Source organism: Stegostoma tigrinum, chromosome 8 (genome assembly GCF_030684315.1).
Source record: "Stegostoma tigrinum isolate sSteTig4 chromosome 8, sSteTig4.hap1, whole genome shotgun sequence".
Classification (NCBI taxonomy): domain Eukaryota; kingdom Metazoa; phylum Chordata; class Chondrichthyes; order Orectolobiformes; family Stegostomatidae; genus Stegostoma; species Stegostoma tigrinum.
The window spans coordinates 17421575-17435323 of NC_081361.1; the positions used below are offsets into that span (position 1 = coordinate 17421575).

Consider the following 13749-nt stretch of genomic DNA (forward strand, 5'->3'; position numbering starts at 1 on the left):
ACGCAGTGGAGCTGTATGGTCCAGATGAACTGAAGACAATGAAAGTGAATTTAAATATTCCAAACTACCAACACCTATTGTATTACTTGCCAGTTCAAGCCTGGACAACAAGCCTGAACTTCCAGGAGTCCCCATCCAAAGAAGCAATGTTAGTCTGATTGGTAGTTTGGCTAGTCAAACCCCATGAGTCAGACAGAGTGCAATGTTTAACCATACACAGGGAAGGGCCGCTGGACATGAAACATTAACTCTCCTTTCTCTCCACAGATGGTTCCTGACCTGCTGGGTTTCACTAACAATTTGTGTCATAGAATTATTTAGTAAACCTGGGTAGGAAAACTATCCATATACCAATGGAAGACAGCACAATTCTTATTGCAATGAATCTGTGCAGACTCCTCCTACCTTTATAAAACTGTTTGAATGGTGTTTCTTTCCCACTGTGCACAGTGACTAAAGTAGTTTCTCGTGAATGTTCCTCAACCTGCATGATGCAATGATCATTTTCCTTGCACAAAAATGGGATGTCAATTAGGTTTTTATCATTCCACTTGAAACTCAAATTGGGTTTGGTCAAGGCAATGCAGTAATGCCAGATTCCTGGATACAATCAAATTTATCCTTCTATTTATCGAGAGGGAGGCAAAGTAATTAGTTTGGACACTGGAATTATATTGCTGCATTTAGGGTTGTTCAACTTTTAGGTTAACAGAGTAATGCTTAAAATGTGTGCATTTGTATTCCTTAATCTGTTTCATTGTTCTCCAAAGTTCCATGAGAAAGTGAAAATAAATAACATCGGAAAAAGAGTAGAATGATTCATGACAATTTCAAACTACAGTTTACGAAATTTTAGGTCATAAGAAATAGATAACTTATTTTTATAAAGGTCACATAGCCGTGACCCATAGTATGGCCATTCCCCAACAGGGAATTCAAGATAAATGGCAATTTCTCACAGAATGACAATCAAGAAGCCTGGCAGCTGTAACAGCATTGTACGAAAGAAAGCTACAGGTAATACCGAGAGATGAATCAAAATTCTTTCTCCAAAGGGCTGCCATGTTAGCTGTGAGGTGCTGACAAATGTGAAATGATGATTCTGAGACAGGAGAAATGGAGCATTCTCAGATATTCAAATTTAGTGCTAATCTTGACTCAGCTATACGATTCAGCAATGGGATGGGAGGCCATGTGATGAGGAATCCAAGTGATATTTTTTGTGGGGAATAAAACAACCTACAATTTTGTTCAATATAAAGATCTACTAAAAGGTGCAGTATTCCTATCAGTACCAGTTTTAAATAAGGAATAGTTGTTTAATGAGTCATCATGAAAATGGATTTTTTTCTCCAGTTGATCTAAGAAATAGTTTTGTTGCAATGGTGTGTTGCTGCTAATAAAACGGGGAAGATAATGTGGAGTAATTAATGAGTCCAACAACGCAAGCAAGTTGGATTAACAAAGAAACATTTGTTTAGTCCAGGGTAGATTGTGTCACATCATGCTCACTGTCAATACTTGATACTTTTTCTAGTTGTAACAGTACTCTAATTTAAATTTTAGATCAAACAAGGAAATGGAAGAAAGATGCTGAATTTCTTATTTGAAAGACTTGATTTTTGAAGATAGTTTTTGACAGCCACACTTTCTCACAAAATTGGCACGAATAATCTTATAAATTCCACTGATAAATCAGATGATTTCAAAATGTCAACGTACCTTTAACATACAAATGGTGTTGTGATCAAAGCAGAGGTCAGCAAATATTTTCTTGGAAAAAGGAAATTTGAAATCCCGGTTATTTACCGGAAGAAAATAATCACAAGATTTCAGGTTAAAGAGAATATTTTTTTACCGTCTAAGGACCAAATAAAACAAACACTAGTACCACCTTATCCGACAGCCTATATTCTAAAACTCAGAATCAATACTAGCTTATCATGAACTAACAGACAAATTGCATTAAATTATAAATTATACCTTAAATGACAGATATGACCAAAACAGATCTTGCAAATGGGCTTGCCAGTCTGCTCAGCATACTACATATCACATTAATATGTGTCAGAAATTCCTTCAGAACTCAGTGTTCCTCACAAACTTTTCTTCTCGTCTTTTAGGATTTAAACTGATTCCTAACAGACAGCAGTGCACAGCCAACCTGAGTTTTATAGTCACATGTCTGCAAATCCTCCTCAGGTCTGCTTGCAAATGGACTTGAAGTCCTCAGCTCTGCTTAAAACGGTCCAAAAACTGTGAAGATTCATCATCTTCAAGCAACAGTAACGGAAAGGGCTTCAGAAACTATAGGCTAAATGACCCCATTTGTTGGCAAAATATCTTTCAAGAGAGAATCACTGAGCGGCCAGTCTGTCATGGTCAATGCTGTCTTTTCACATGCAATCTTATGCATTTCCTCTCCTCAATTATGTAAGTAGCGTCTTTGGTGCCTGTCACTGTGCTGCAGGAGTGACTCACCATTGCTAAGACAATGCAACTTTCACAAGACTGGTGCCACATTCAAAACCCAGCAGTGCACCAGTTCAGACAACTGCACACCAGGAACTTCCCAACACACTGTGGTGCTTGGCTGTCATTGATGAAGATATATGCCAGAAAGCTATGCGTGCTCCCCAGTTCATCAACAGGAGCCTGAAGGTGTTGGTGGATGTTATGATGGGAAGGAGGGACAGTACTTTTACCTGCTGGTTACAAAGGATGCCACACCACCAAACTTGACCAACCTGGAACAAGGCAGCAGTGCAGGTAAAACACAATGCAAACCATTGCAGAGAGGACATCAATGACCTCTATGTTCTCCAAGGGTAAATGTCACTATTTTCTCTTATCTATACAGGCTGCTACTCAGTCCAATGTTGTCACGCCACATCCCTTTCATTAAGGGTCAAGGACTACAATTTTCACTATTACTTGCATCATGAGCATTCAACAGCTTTCACACACTTCATCCTTCCAAATGACTAACCCACCCTACCATTTGTACTTCCTACTTACTCACAGGGAATGCTTTATCACCTTTTTGCTCATGCGTCACCATACGCTGCTCTTCCATCCACTGTCATCATACTCAGTCCTTCCCCCTGTTTCACTGCATCAGGAAATGTCTGCACAGTACTTCAAATGATGCAGCTATAATCTTCAGACTGGTTGCATTTGACCTTCAGCACTGACTGTGGCTAACACCCTGAACTGGAATTGGACAACCTGTTGAATGAGTGTGGCACCATTGAGCATAGTCTTCTGACCCTACTAAGGACAAATCTTCATCTTAATATGTTTCATCTAAATATGTTATCTACAATACCAAGAGTTTTATGTTATGCAACAACCTCTGATGTGGCACCTGATCATAAGCCTTCAGGAAATCTAGGTGTAGTATATATGCAGATTCCCTTTTATCCAGAGCACTTGTTACTTTTTCAAAGAATTCAACAAGTTGGATAGACAAGAATCTCCTCTGACAAAGCTGACTCTTTCCGATTACCTTGAGCATTTTTTTTTAAAAAAGTGCACAATCAAAACAGCTTTTTAATGCTATATTCTACACATACCCCGTGGCAGGGGTCAAGCTAACTGGCCTTTAGTTTCCTGTTATCTACTTCCCTACCTTCCCAAATAGAAGGGTTATATTTGCTAATTTCCAATTCTGGGGCTATTTCCAGGCACAATGGAATGAAAAGAGAGACTAATGAGTTTTGAAGGCACAAAGGAGAACATGTCAGTGAGACACGAGTATGTTCGTGCCTAATTACAATGCATGTAGCAAACAAAGCAGCATGTGCATGGGCTGATTTGTTCCTGAATGTAAAAAACTCTGTAAAATTAACATCAACACATCCACTCACTCATTAGGCACTCTTAAGGCCTTGGAATGAAGTTTATCATCCACATACATTTCATCCAGATTTTGGTTTTGCTCTGAATTTAACAGAATGTTGAATGAGATATTAATAGCAGTAATGATAGGGCAGCTAGTGATATATGGTACAGTTGGGAAAGGTTGGTAAAGGACAAAAAAAATTGCTGCTTTCACTGAGGTATAAAATACACCAATGCAAGTGGCCTTCATACCAGTCATTCTTATTCTACTGTTAGTGCATCTCCCAGCAGAGCTGCTAAAAGGGAGCAAGGATCCCACCAATCATGTTAATGAATGTCTGGCAGCTCAGTTAGTTCCCAATCCCTCTGTTTCTCAAACTCCACAGACTGTGCTAATCCCTCACAATAAACTGCTTGTAGCCAAGCCAGATATTTATTACTATTGATCAGTCATGTCCCAGTTAAGACTTTTGTTCTCTGAGCTCTGGACTCTGACCTCAATTAAGTTATGAATTTCAATCCAATAGACTGCCTCACTAACTCCCCTGCTCTCTCTGACTGTAGCAATTATAATTAGCAAACATAGGAGTCATGGAAAGAGCAGCTCATGGATCATGTTATTTTAATAATAAATAAAGCTTTGGTGGCAACAAACACAGAAAGTATCTTGAGAAATTAGACATTCATGGACTTAATTGGAAAACTTGATTTTTTTCTGCCAATATCAATTTCTAATAAATCTTAAGTTGCATAAAATCACTCCTGGGAGTAGACATTATGCTCATAATATTAAACAAGGATCGACATATCCATTAGAACACTAGCATATTTTATGTATAGAGGCAAAATAATTAAAATATGGTGTCCTAATGTTACACACTCAGCGCAAGTTTCAAACACTACTTCTGGATATTAAGGATCTTGCCTCACAATTGGTATTACAGTTTAAAGTAAATTACGCAATCATCACAGAAGAGCAACATCCTGACTTAGCACGCAAACAATTCAGTTCTGGCATATTGTGCCATATGCAAGTTGGTGTCTTCAGGTTGAGAAATTTGCTTCATATCCTTGATATCAAGGAGATAGTGGAAAACCTAGGGAGAGATATTGGTGAGTCTGCATGTAAGGATCATTCATTCCTTTAAAGCCAAGATTATGAGTGGAATTTATTATTAAAAGGAGGCTGAACTATTAAAGCAATTAAAGTAAAGTAATCATGAATGGACACTTATTCATCACATAGAGCTTTATGATGAATAGGAGCAGATGAAAGGTACATGGTAAACATAGCTGGAAAGACAAAAGGTAGACTAACCAATTTTTCAATAATGTCTCGGGTATTCACAACATTAGAAATTCTGAGATCAAGATTGTAAAGTTGAGTGAATTTGTGCTAATGCTTTTTAATGTGTACTTTTAAATAAATGCTTAATAACAATGAACGCATTATGTGGAAACTAGTTTGTAGACAAGCTACTGTACCCAAGTTTATAATCTTTTATTTCCCAGATTTTGTATCGTACTAACAAAACTGCATTTATTGCTCACTTCTACTTGCCCTGCAAAGACCTCTTACGTTTCTGATACAATGCTTTGATAAATATAAAAGAATTCCAAATTAATCAGTGAATCTGTGTTTCTGCAGCATTTTTTACTCTACAACACATTTAACATAATAAATAGGCCACAAGGCACTTCACAGGAGTGAAAGATATTAGGGCAGATGACCAAATACCTTGACAACTAAAGGCACAGCTGCCAACAATGAAAAAATTAATAGCAGGATTGCTCAAGAGGCCAGAAGTGGAAGATAGTAGATAGCTCAAAGGCTGTAAGAAAGTGAAGAAATAATAGGAAAGGAAGCCATTGAGGAATTCAAAATCAAAGACAAGAATTTTAAAGTGGAGGTGTTATTCAAACAAAAATTAATCGGTGGTTAAAATAAGGAGTTTTGTACAATTCAGGACCAGGCAGCAGCATTTGGGATGGCAAAATCAGAAATCCATAGAAAAACTCAGCAGGTCTGGCAGCATCTGTGAAAAGAAAGCAGAGTTCACGTTTCAGGTCTAGTGGTCCTTTTACAGAAGTTAATTGTTTTCTCTCGACAGGTGCTGCCAGACTGCTGTGCTTCTCAGCAATTTCCGATTTTGTTTCTGATTTCAAGCATCACAGTTCTTTGGTTTTAAATTTGGGATGACCTTTACTTTCTTAGTGGTGGAGGGTGAAATGCTCAAAAGTTGCAAGTGAATTATGCTTGACGATTTGTCACAGTGCCTCCTGTAGAAAATAAATACTGTACTCACAGTGGATGCAGTGGTCGATATTAGATGCAATGGTCACAGCATTTACACATCTTCCTAGATGTCTCTGAATGTCTTAAACGCTGTTTTGACTGCATCTATCCAGGTGAGTTCCAAATATTCTATTACTCTCTGCCTTCCAGATGACAGAGATACTTTGAGGCATCAGGAGATGACTCAATCAATGGCAAATCTAAATCTACACTATGCTTTTCCATGTCCGTGATGACATGGCTATTCTAGTTAAACTTCAGGAAGATAATAATAACGACTGCTTTGCAAATGGAAGGTTCATTGAAAGTTAGAGAAACGTAACTGTATCTTTCTCCTAGGAAGTGATCATTACCTGTCTCTTAACACAAGGCTGCGTTTTATACAAGTTCTGTTATAGACTGTGATGGGCTGCTTCGTTATCAGAGAAATCATCAATAGAGCCAAATACTGCAATCTTCAGTGAATAGCACCATACTGTATCTTGTAAAAAAGGAAAGGTTCTTGAGCTGCTAAAACAGTTAGCTAAGGACATTAACCCAAGGACATAATAACAGTCCCACAGCTGTGATGGCTGACTTTTGATGCTCAAAATCATGTTCTCCTTTGTGCCAGGTATGATTCCAGCTACAGAAGTGTTCTATGCATGGTTGTAGCTAAGCTTAGATCTTAAGTGTTGGGTGGTTTGGGGATAAACCTCATCAAGTCCCTAATTAATAATCAGCAATATGTGTGGAAACTTTTTTTTAGGAAAGGCAAATATGCTATCAGATTTTATATTTTACCTGCTATAATTTACTTTCTATATCTTGCGTTAACACAAAATGTTATTTCCTTCCTTTGGTAGAAATCAGTTAAGTTCACTGCTGCTCCTGTCAATTTTCTATTGCTGATTATTACAATAAATGATCTGTGCTCCCTATTCAGTAAGCCACGACCTTAATAATTCCAGGCACGGCAATAAAGGAAGATATCCTCGTGTTGACAATAGATTACAATAATGCCCATACAGTTACATACGTACTTCAAATTATTAAAGAAACCATCCAATAGGGCATCATAATTTGTTCTGATTCATGGTAAAGCACTATTTCTAAATTACTTATTTATTATTAGCATTACTGAACATTCAAGACTTCATTACATAGAAACAAGAAACCTCAAGTTAACAAACTTTTCAATATTTCATCCACTCACGTTCTATATTGCAATATTAAAAATTAATTATAACACATTCAGTGGAGGCACAATCCTCCAGACCAACTCACAGATTTGGGGCTTGCTGGTTCAAGGTCAACCTCACCAGCCTTGTTGCCTGCCCACCATAACACTGAAGTGAGCACCAAAAAAACAAAAAGGGCCTGTGGCTCTCAGAAAAGGTACCATTCACTTATCTACTACAAGGCCTTAAGACCATAAGAAGCAGGAACAGGATTGGCTGTTTCGTCCTTTGAGCCTGCTCTGCAACTCAACAGGATTTTGGCTGATCTGACATTCCTCACATCCACTTTCCTGCATTTTCCCCATGACCCTTCATTCCCCTACTAATCAACAATTTATCTATTTCAGCCTTAAACATACTCAAGGATTCCACCTTCACAGCTCTCTATGGCAAGGCGTTCCAAAGATTCTTAATCATCTGAGCAAAGAAATTTCTCTTCATCTGACTCATAATTAGACATCCTTTTATTGTGAAACTATACCCACAGGTCTTGCACTCTCCCATAAGAGGAAACATCCTTTCATTTACCCTGTCAAGCCTCTTAAGCATCCTATATGTTCCAATGAGAACACCTCCCATTCTTCCAAAATTCATTGAGTAAAGTCTCAACTTAGAACATAGAACATAGAACAGTACAGCACAGAACAGGCCCTTCAGCCCACAATGTTGTGCCGACCATTGATCCTCATGTATGCACCCTCAAATTTCTGTGACCATATACATGTCCAGCAGTCTCTTAAATGACCCCAATGACCTTGCTTCCACAACTGCTGCTGGCAACGCATTCCATGCTCTCACAACTCTCTGCGTAAAGAACCTGCCTCTGACATCCCCTCGATACTTTCCACCAACCAGCTTAAAACTATGACCCCTCATGCTAGCCATTTCCGCCCTGGGAAATAGTCTCTGGCTATCAACTCTATCTATGCCTCTCATTATCTTGTATACCTCAGTTAGGTCCCCTCTCCTCCTCCTTTTCTCCAATGAAAAGAGACCGAGCTCAGTCAACCTCTCTTCATAAGATAAGCCCTCCAGTCCAGGCAGCATCCTGGTAAACCTCCTCTGAACCCTCTCCAAAGCATCCACATCTTTCCTATAATAGGGCGCCCAGAACTGGACGCAGTATTCCAAGTGCGGTCTAACCAAAGTTTTATAGAGCTGCAACAAGATCTCACGACTCTTAAACTCAATCCCCCTGTTAATGAAAGCCAAAACACCATATGCTTTCTTAACAACCCTGTCCACTTGGGTGGCCATTTTAAGGGATCTATGTATCTGCACACCAAGATCCCTCTGTTCCTCCACGCTGCCAAGAATCCTATCCTTAATCCTGTACTCAGTTTTCAAATTCGACCTTCCAAAATGCATCACCTCGCATTTATCCAGGTTGAACTCCATCTGCCACCTCTCAGCCCATCTCTGCATCCTGTCAATGTCCCGCTGCAGCCTACAACAGCCCTCTACACTGTCAACGACACCTCCGACCTTTGTGTCGTCTGCAAACTTGCTGACCCATCCTTCAATCCCCTCGTCCAAGTCATTAATAAAAATTACAAACAGTAGAGGCCCAAGGACAGAGCCCTGTGGAACTCCACTCACCACTGACTTCCAGGCAGAATATTTTCCTTCTACTACCACTCGCTGTCTTCTGTTGGCCAGCCAATTCTGTATCCAAGCAGCTAAGTTCCCCTGTATCCCATTCCTCCTGACCTTCTGAATGAGCCTACCATGGGGAACCTTATCAAATGCCTTACTGAAGTCCATATACACCACATCCACAGCTCGACCCTCATCAACCTTTCTAGTCACATCCTCAAAAAACTCGATAAGGTTTGTAAGGCATGACCTACCCCTCACAAAGCCGTGTTGACTGTATTTGATCAAGCCATGCTCTTCCAGATGGTCATAAATCTTATCCCTCAGAATCCTTTCTAACACCTTGCAGACGACAGACGTGAGACTTACCGGTCTATAATTGCCGGGGATTTCCCTATTTCCTTTCTTGAAGAGAGGAATTACATTTGCCTCTCTCCAGTCCTCAGGTACGACTCCAGTGGAGAGCGAGGATGCAAAGATCTTCGCAAGTGGCGAAGCAATTGCATTTCTCGCTTCCCAAAGCAGCCGAGGACAAATCTGATCCGGGCCTGGCGACTTGTCAATCTTAATGTTTGACAAAATTTTCACCACATCAGCTTCGTCTATCTCTATCCATTCCAGCATGCACACCTGCTCTTCAAAGGTTTCATTCACTACAAAGTTGGTTTCTTTCGTAAAGACAGAAGCAAAAAACTCATTTAGGGCTTCCCCTACCTCCTCAGGCTCCACACACAAGTTCCCTATGCTATCCCTGATCGGCCCTACTCTTTCTTTGACCATTCTCTTATTCCTCACGTAAGTGTAAAATGCCTTTGTGTTTTCCCGGATTCCTTCTGCCAAGCCTTTCTCGTGCCCCCTCCTGGCTCTCCTCAGACCATTTTTGAGCTCCTTCCTTGCCTGCATGTAATCCTCTCTAGCTGAACTTGACCCTAGCTTCCTCCACCTTATGTAAGCTACCTTCTTCCTTTTCACTAGAAGCTCCACCGCTCTCGTCATCCAAGGTTCCTTAATCTTGTTCAGATTTTGTTCAAAAGACAACTTTTCCATAATTCATAAACCTTCTCTGAACTGCTTCCAACGAAATAACATGTCCCTTAAATAATGCAACCAATACCGCTCACAGTACTGCAAATTTCTCACTCTATAAATGAATACTAAATTATATCATATTATGCTCACTACTTCCTGGGTGATCTTTTACTGAGGTCATATATTAAGCCTTTTTCATTACCCATTATTAGATCCAAGTCGGGCTGCTCTCTGGTTGGCTCCATGACATACTCCTCTCACAAACAATCCTTAATGCAAGCTCTGAATCTGTTGTCATAGCCACCCTTTCTAATCGACATGAAGATTAAAGTCACTCTCAATTACTGTTGTATTTTTACATGCTTACTACAGAGTGGCTACTGTTTTGAGATCAGTAAATAACTCCTACCATTGTCTTTTCCTCCTGCTTTTTGCTTTATACCTCTGCCCAAGAGGACTCTATATCATCTGAGCCTAGATCATCTCTCATAACTGTCCTCATTTCTTCTTCTATTAATAGTGCTACCCCACCACCTTTGCTATCCTTCCTGTCTCTCCAAAAAGGTTAAATATCCCTGAATGTTAAGTTCCCAGTTTTGATCTTCTTGCATGGCTAGGAGGTCATAGTCATTTACTTCGATGCCATCAGTTTGTCGACCCTATTCTGAATGTTTCATACATTAAGATACGAAGACTTTTAAAGTTTGTTGTACTATTGAATTTCCCTAATCACAGATAGAAGACAAAAACCACGTACTAGGAACACAGATGCCTTAGATTTGACACACTGGTGTAATGTCACACTTTGTAAAAATTCAATTGAATCTTGGATATAGAGTCCACTTATTCAGTCACAGCTTTCCAATATCAAACAATGTTGTACCAATTCAGAACAATGATAACACTCTGGCATTTTCCTGTGAGTGTGCAATAAGCTATGATACATCTACCAAATTAAGATTTCAATGAAAAATCAGACTGATTGTTGAAATACCCTTTGTTATAACTCAAATTACACAAGTTGTGCCACAAACCTAGGGTTCTTCAGAGGTGGGAGGAGGGGTGTATAGTCACAATCCTTTTAAAACAATTAAAAAGCATTGATTAAATTAAACAGCCATTTGTGTTTCTGCCCTAAGGAAATTTCTCATGATATCATTAAAGCCGAGTTATTGAACGTGGCAGTGCCAGGAAGCTGAATTAACAAACACTGTTAAATTACAAGGCACCCCCAGGTCAAATGGTCATACTGCTAATAGGAGTAGTAACAGATTCCTTCACATTATTATGTGTAGTAACTCTTATCTTACTTCTTCTGAAGAGGTCATCAACATAAACTATATAAAAGGAGCAAAAATAATCAGAAAAGCTGATCAAGGAAACTAAATGTTCTACCTTATAGGGTTACATACGGTGCTCTTCTTTAATAGAAACAGATTTGAAAAATGTACGTGGAATAAAACAAACAAGAAAACCATCAACAATTTTAAAGACAAAGCTAGCAATGAGAAAGCAAAATGGGGTTTATTTAGATCTAATTGAATTCTACACACTGAACCACTGCCACATGAAGCCAGCCCACTCTAAGTCTCTTGAATTAACGTAAAATTGTCAGCCTCAGGCCATTTTCCAAAAGGAGTGCACTGATGTATAAAAAGGCCAATGTACTACTGGTATCCTGTTTCATGTCTCTGAATAGCTGCTGCTTTCACATCTGAAATTTTTTGTCCTCTGTACACCTGTAGCAGATAAAGAACATCAGACAATGCCACTGCAAATCACACAGTTAATTTAACAAAATCATACTGCTTTGCTGTGTTTAACCCTTCCCACATTCACCTCTGAACAAGACGTATCCTTATACCACTGGATTATGCATGTTAATAACAAAACAGAAATTTCTACTGCACATATATTCTGAAAAATGATGAGGTTTGATTTTGAGAAGTCACGAAAATTCAAAACTTCGAAAAGGATAATGCTCAATTTATCTAAAGTCTGTGTCACAGTTAGTACAGCAATGATTAAGCAAAATGTAACGGCATGGGCAGCACAATGGACCAGTGGTTAGCATTGCTGTCTCGTTGCACTAGGGACCTGGGTTTGATTCCAGCCTTAGGTGATAATCTGTGTACTGCATACACATGAAGTTTGCACATTCTGCCCTTGTTTGTATGGGTTTCTGCCGGGTGTACAGCTTGGGTGGATTAGCCATGATAAATGTGGCTTTATGATGATAGTGGAAGGCTGGTTCTGGGTGGGATGCTCTTTGGAAGACTGGTGTAGTTTTGTTTGGCCACATTGCCTCTTTCTGCACTGTATGGATTCTATGATAATTTTCTAGTCAAATTACACTTAAAAATTTGTAATATCTAACATCAAACATTGATCAGTGAAGCATGGCTTCAGCCCTATCTTAAACTATTTTTTCAATTCAGTAGCCTTTGCAAATTTCTAGTTTGAAGCAACAAGGATAAATATACTTCAGAAGCTGGTGAATCAATTAAGTTCAAGGCAGAGTTTGATAGATTTCTAATGACTAATGGCATCAAGGGATATGGGGATATTATGGAATATGGTGTTGAGGTGGCTGATCAACTTTGATCTAGAATGGCAAAACAGGCTCGAGGGACTGAATGCCCTACTCCTGCTCCTATGATGTGCCTAACTGAAGTGCAGCAAGCATATTATCATTACTTTTGATCTTATTTTTATTATGGCATCATGCAGGCTTTCATTAATATGGGAAATGGCTGTTACAAGATGCAATGGAAGTAGATTAATGAATCTTCCATTCCCTCTGAACTTGCCCATCTTAATTCCTCCAAGCATCAAACAGGACATGGTACTCACTGATCTTCCGGTACCCAAATCCCTCATGTCATGAATCACACTATCATTACATAGTGCAATTCATCATAGGGCCTGAAAGCTGTGCAAATTCTATTGCCTCTTTCCTGCAGAACCTATAAGCTTCTGAAACCCAACCATAATGTCTCCATCCAACACTTCACAATTTACAAAACGTCTGTTGACATCAACGCTCTGATGATAAATTCGGACCATGCCTCTCCAATTGTCAGAGACAATGGCTCTGATGATAAATTCGGACCATGCCTCTCCAATTTTCAGAAATAATGGGAACTGGGGGCCCGAAACGTCAGCTTTTGTGCTCCTGAGGTGCTGCTTGGCCGGCTGTGTTCATCCAGCTTCACACTTTGTTATCTTGGACTCTCCAATTTTCATTTTAGTTGCACATGTGTAAGATAAAGCAAATTTTCAAAAAGGCTGCATTTGCTGGCACCAAAGAGCATTCCTGGTAGCAGTGAAATTTCTGAAATAAATTTAAGAATGATAAAAACCTAACGAACCCTGAGGCATTGCCTGAGGTGATCAAGCCAACAGCAGAGGTTTTATGTTCTTGGGACAAATCTCTCTGTCTAATCAACTTCTCTGAGCTCTTACATTAGTATTGATAACTTAGCAACTGTAAAAAGACAACCACTAGTTGGAATTATTCTGCATTTATCACAGCAACATTTTATAAGACGTAAGGCTTAAAATCAGACAATCAGCAGGTTCTTGCACCATCATAATAAAAGAAAGGTACTGCAGATATTTCTTCATCTGGAATAAGAATATTTCAGTTCAAAAATAAGTCACATCAAACTCAAAATGATATCTATTTTTCTTCACAGATATGGTAGATGAGCTGAGTTTCAACAGCAATTTATTTTCATTTTTGACTATCATCTTGCACTCAGC

The 13749-nt window shown here is 39.2% G+C and overlaps 1 protein-coding gene across 2 annotated transcripts in view; it reads right to left on the reverse strand.

The window, feature by feature from the left end:
• Nucleotides 1-13749, reverse strand: part of LOC125456665 (acyl-CoA-binding domain-containing protein 6-like) — a 190556-nt gene that overhangs the window by 101759 nt on the left and 75048 nt on the right. The gene's annotated exons all lie outside the window — the stretch shown is intronic.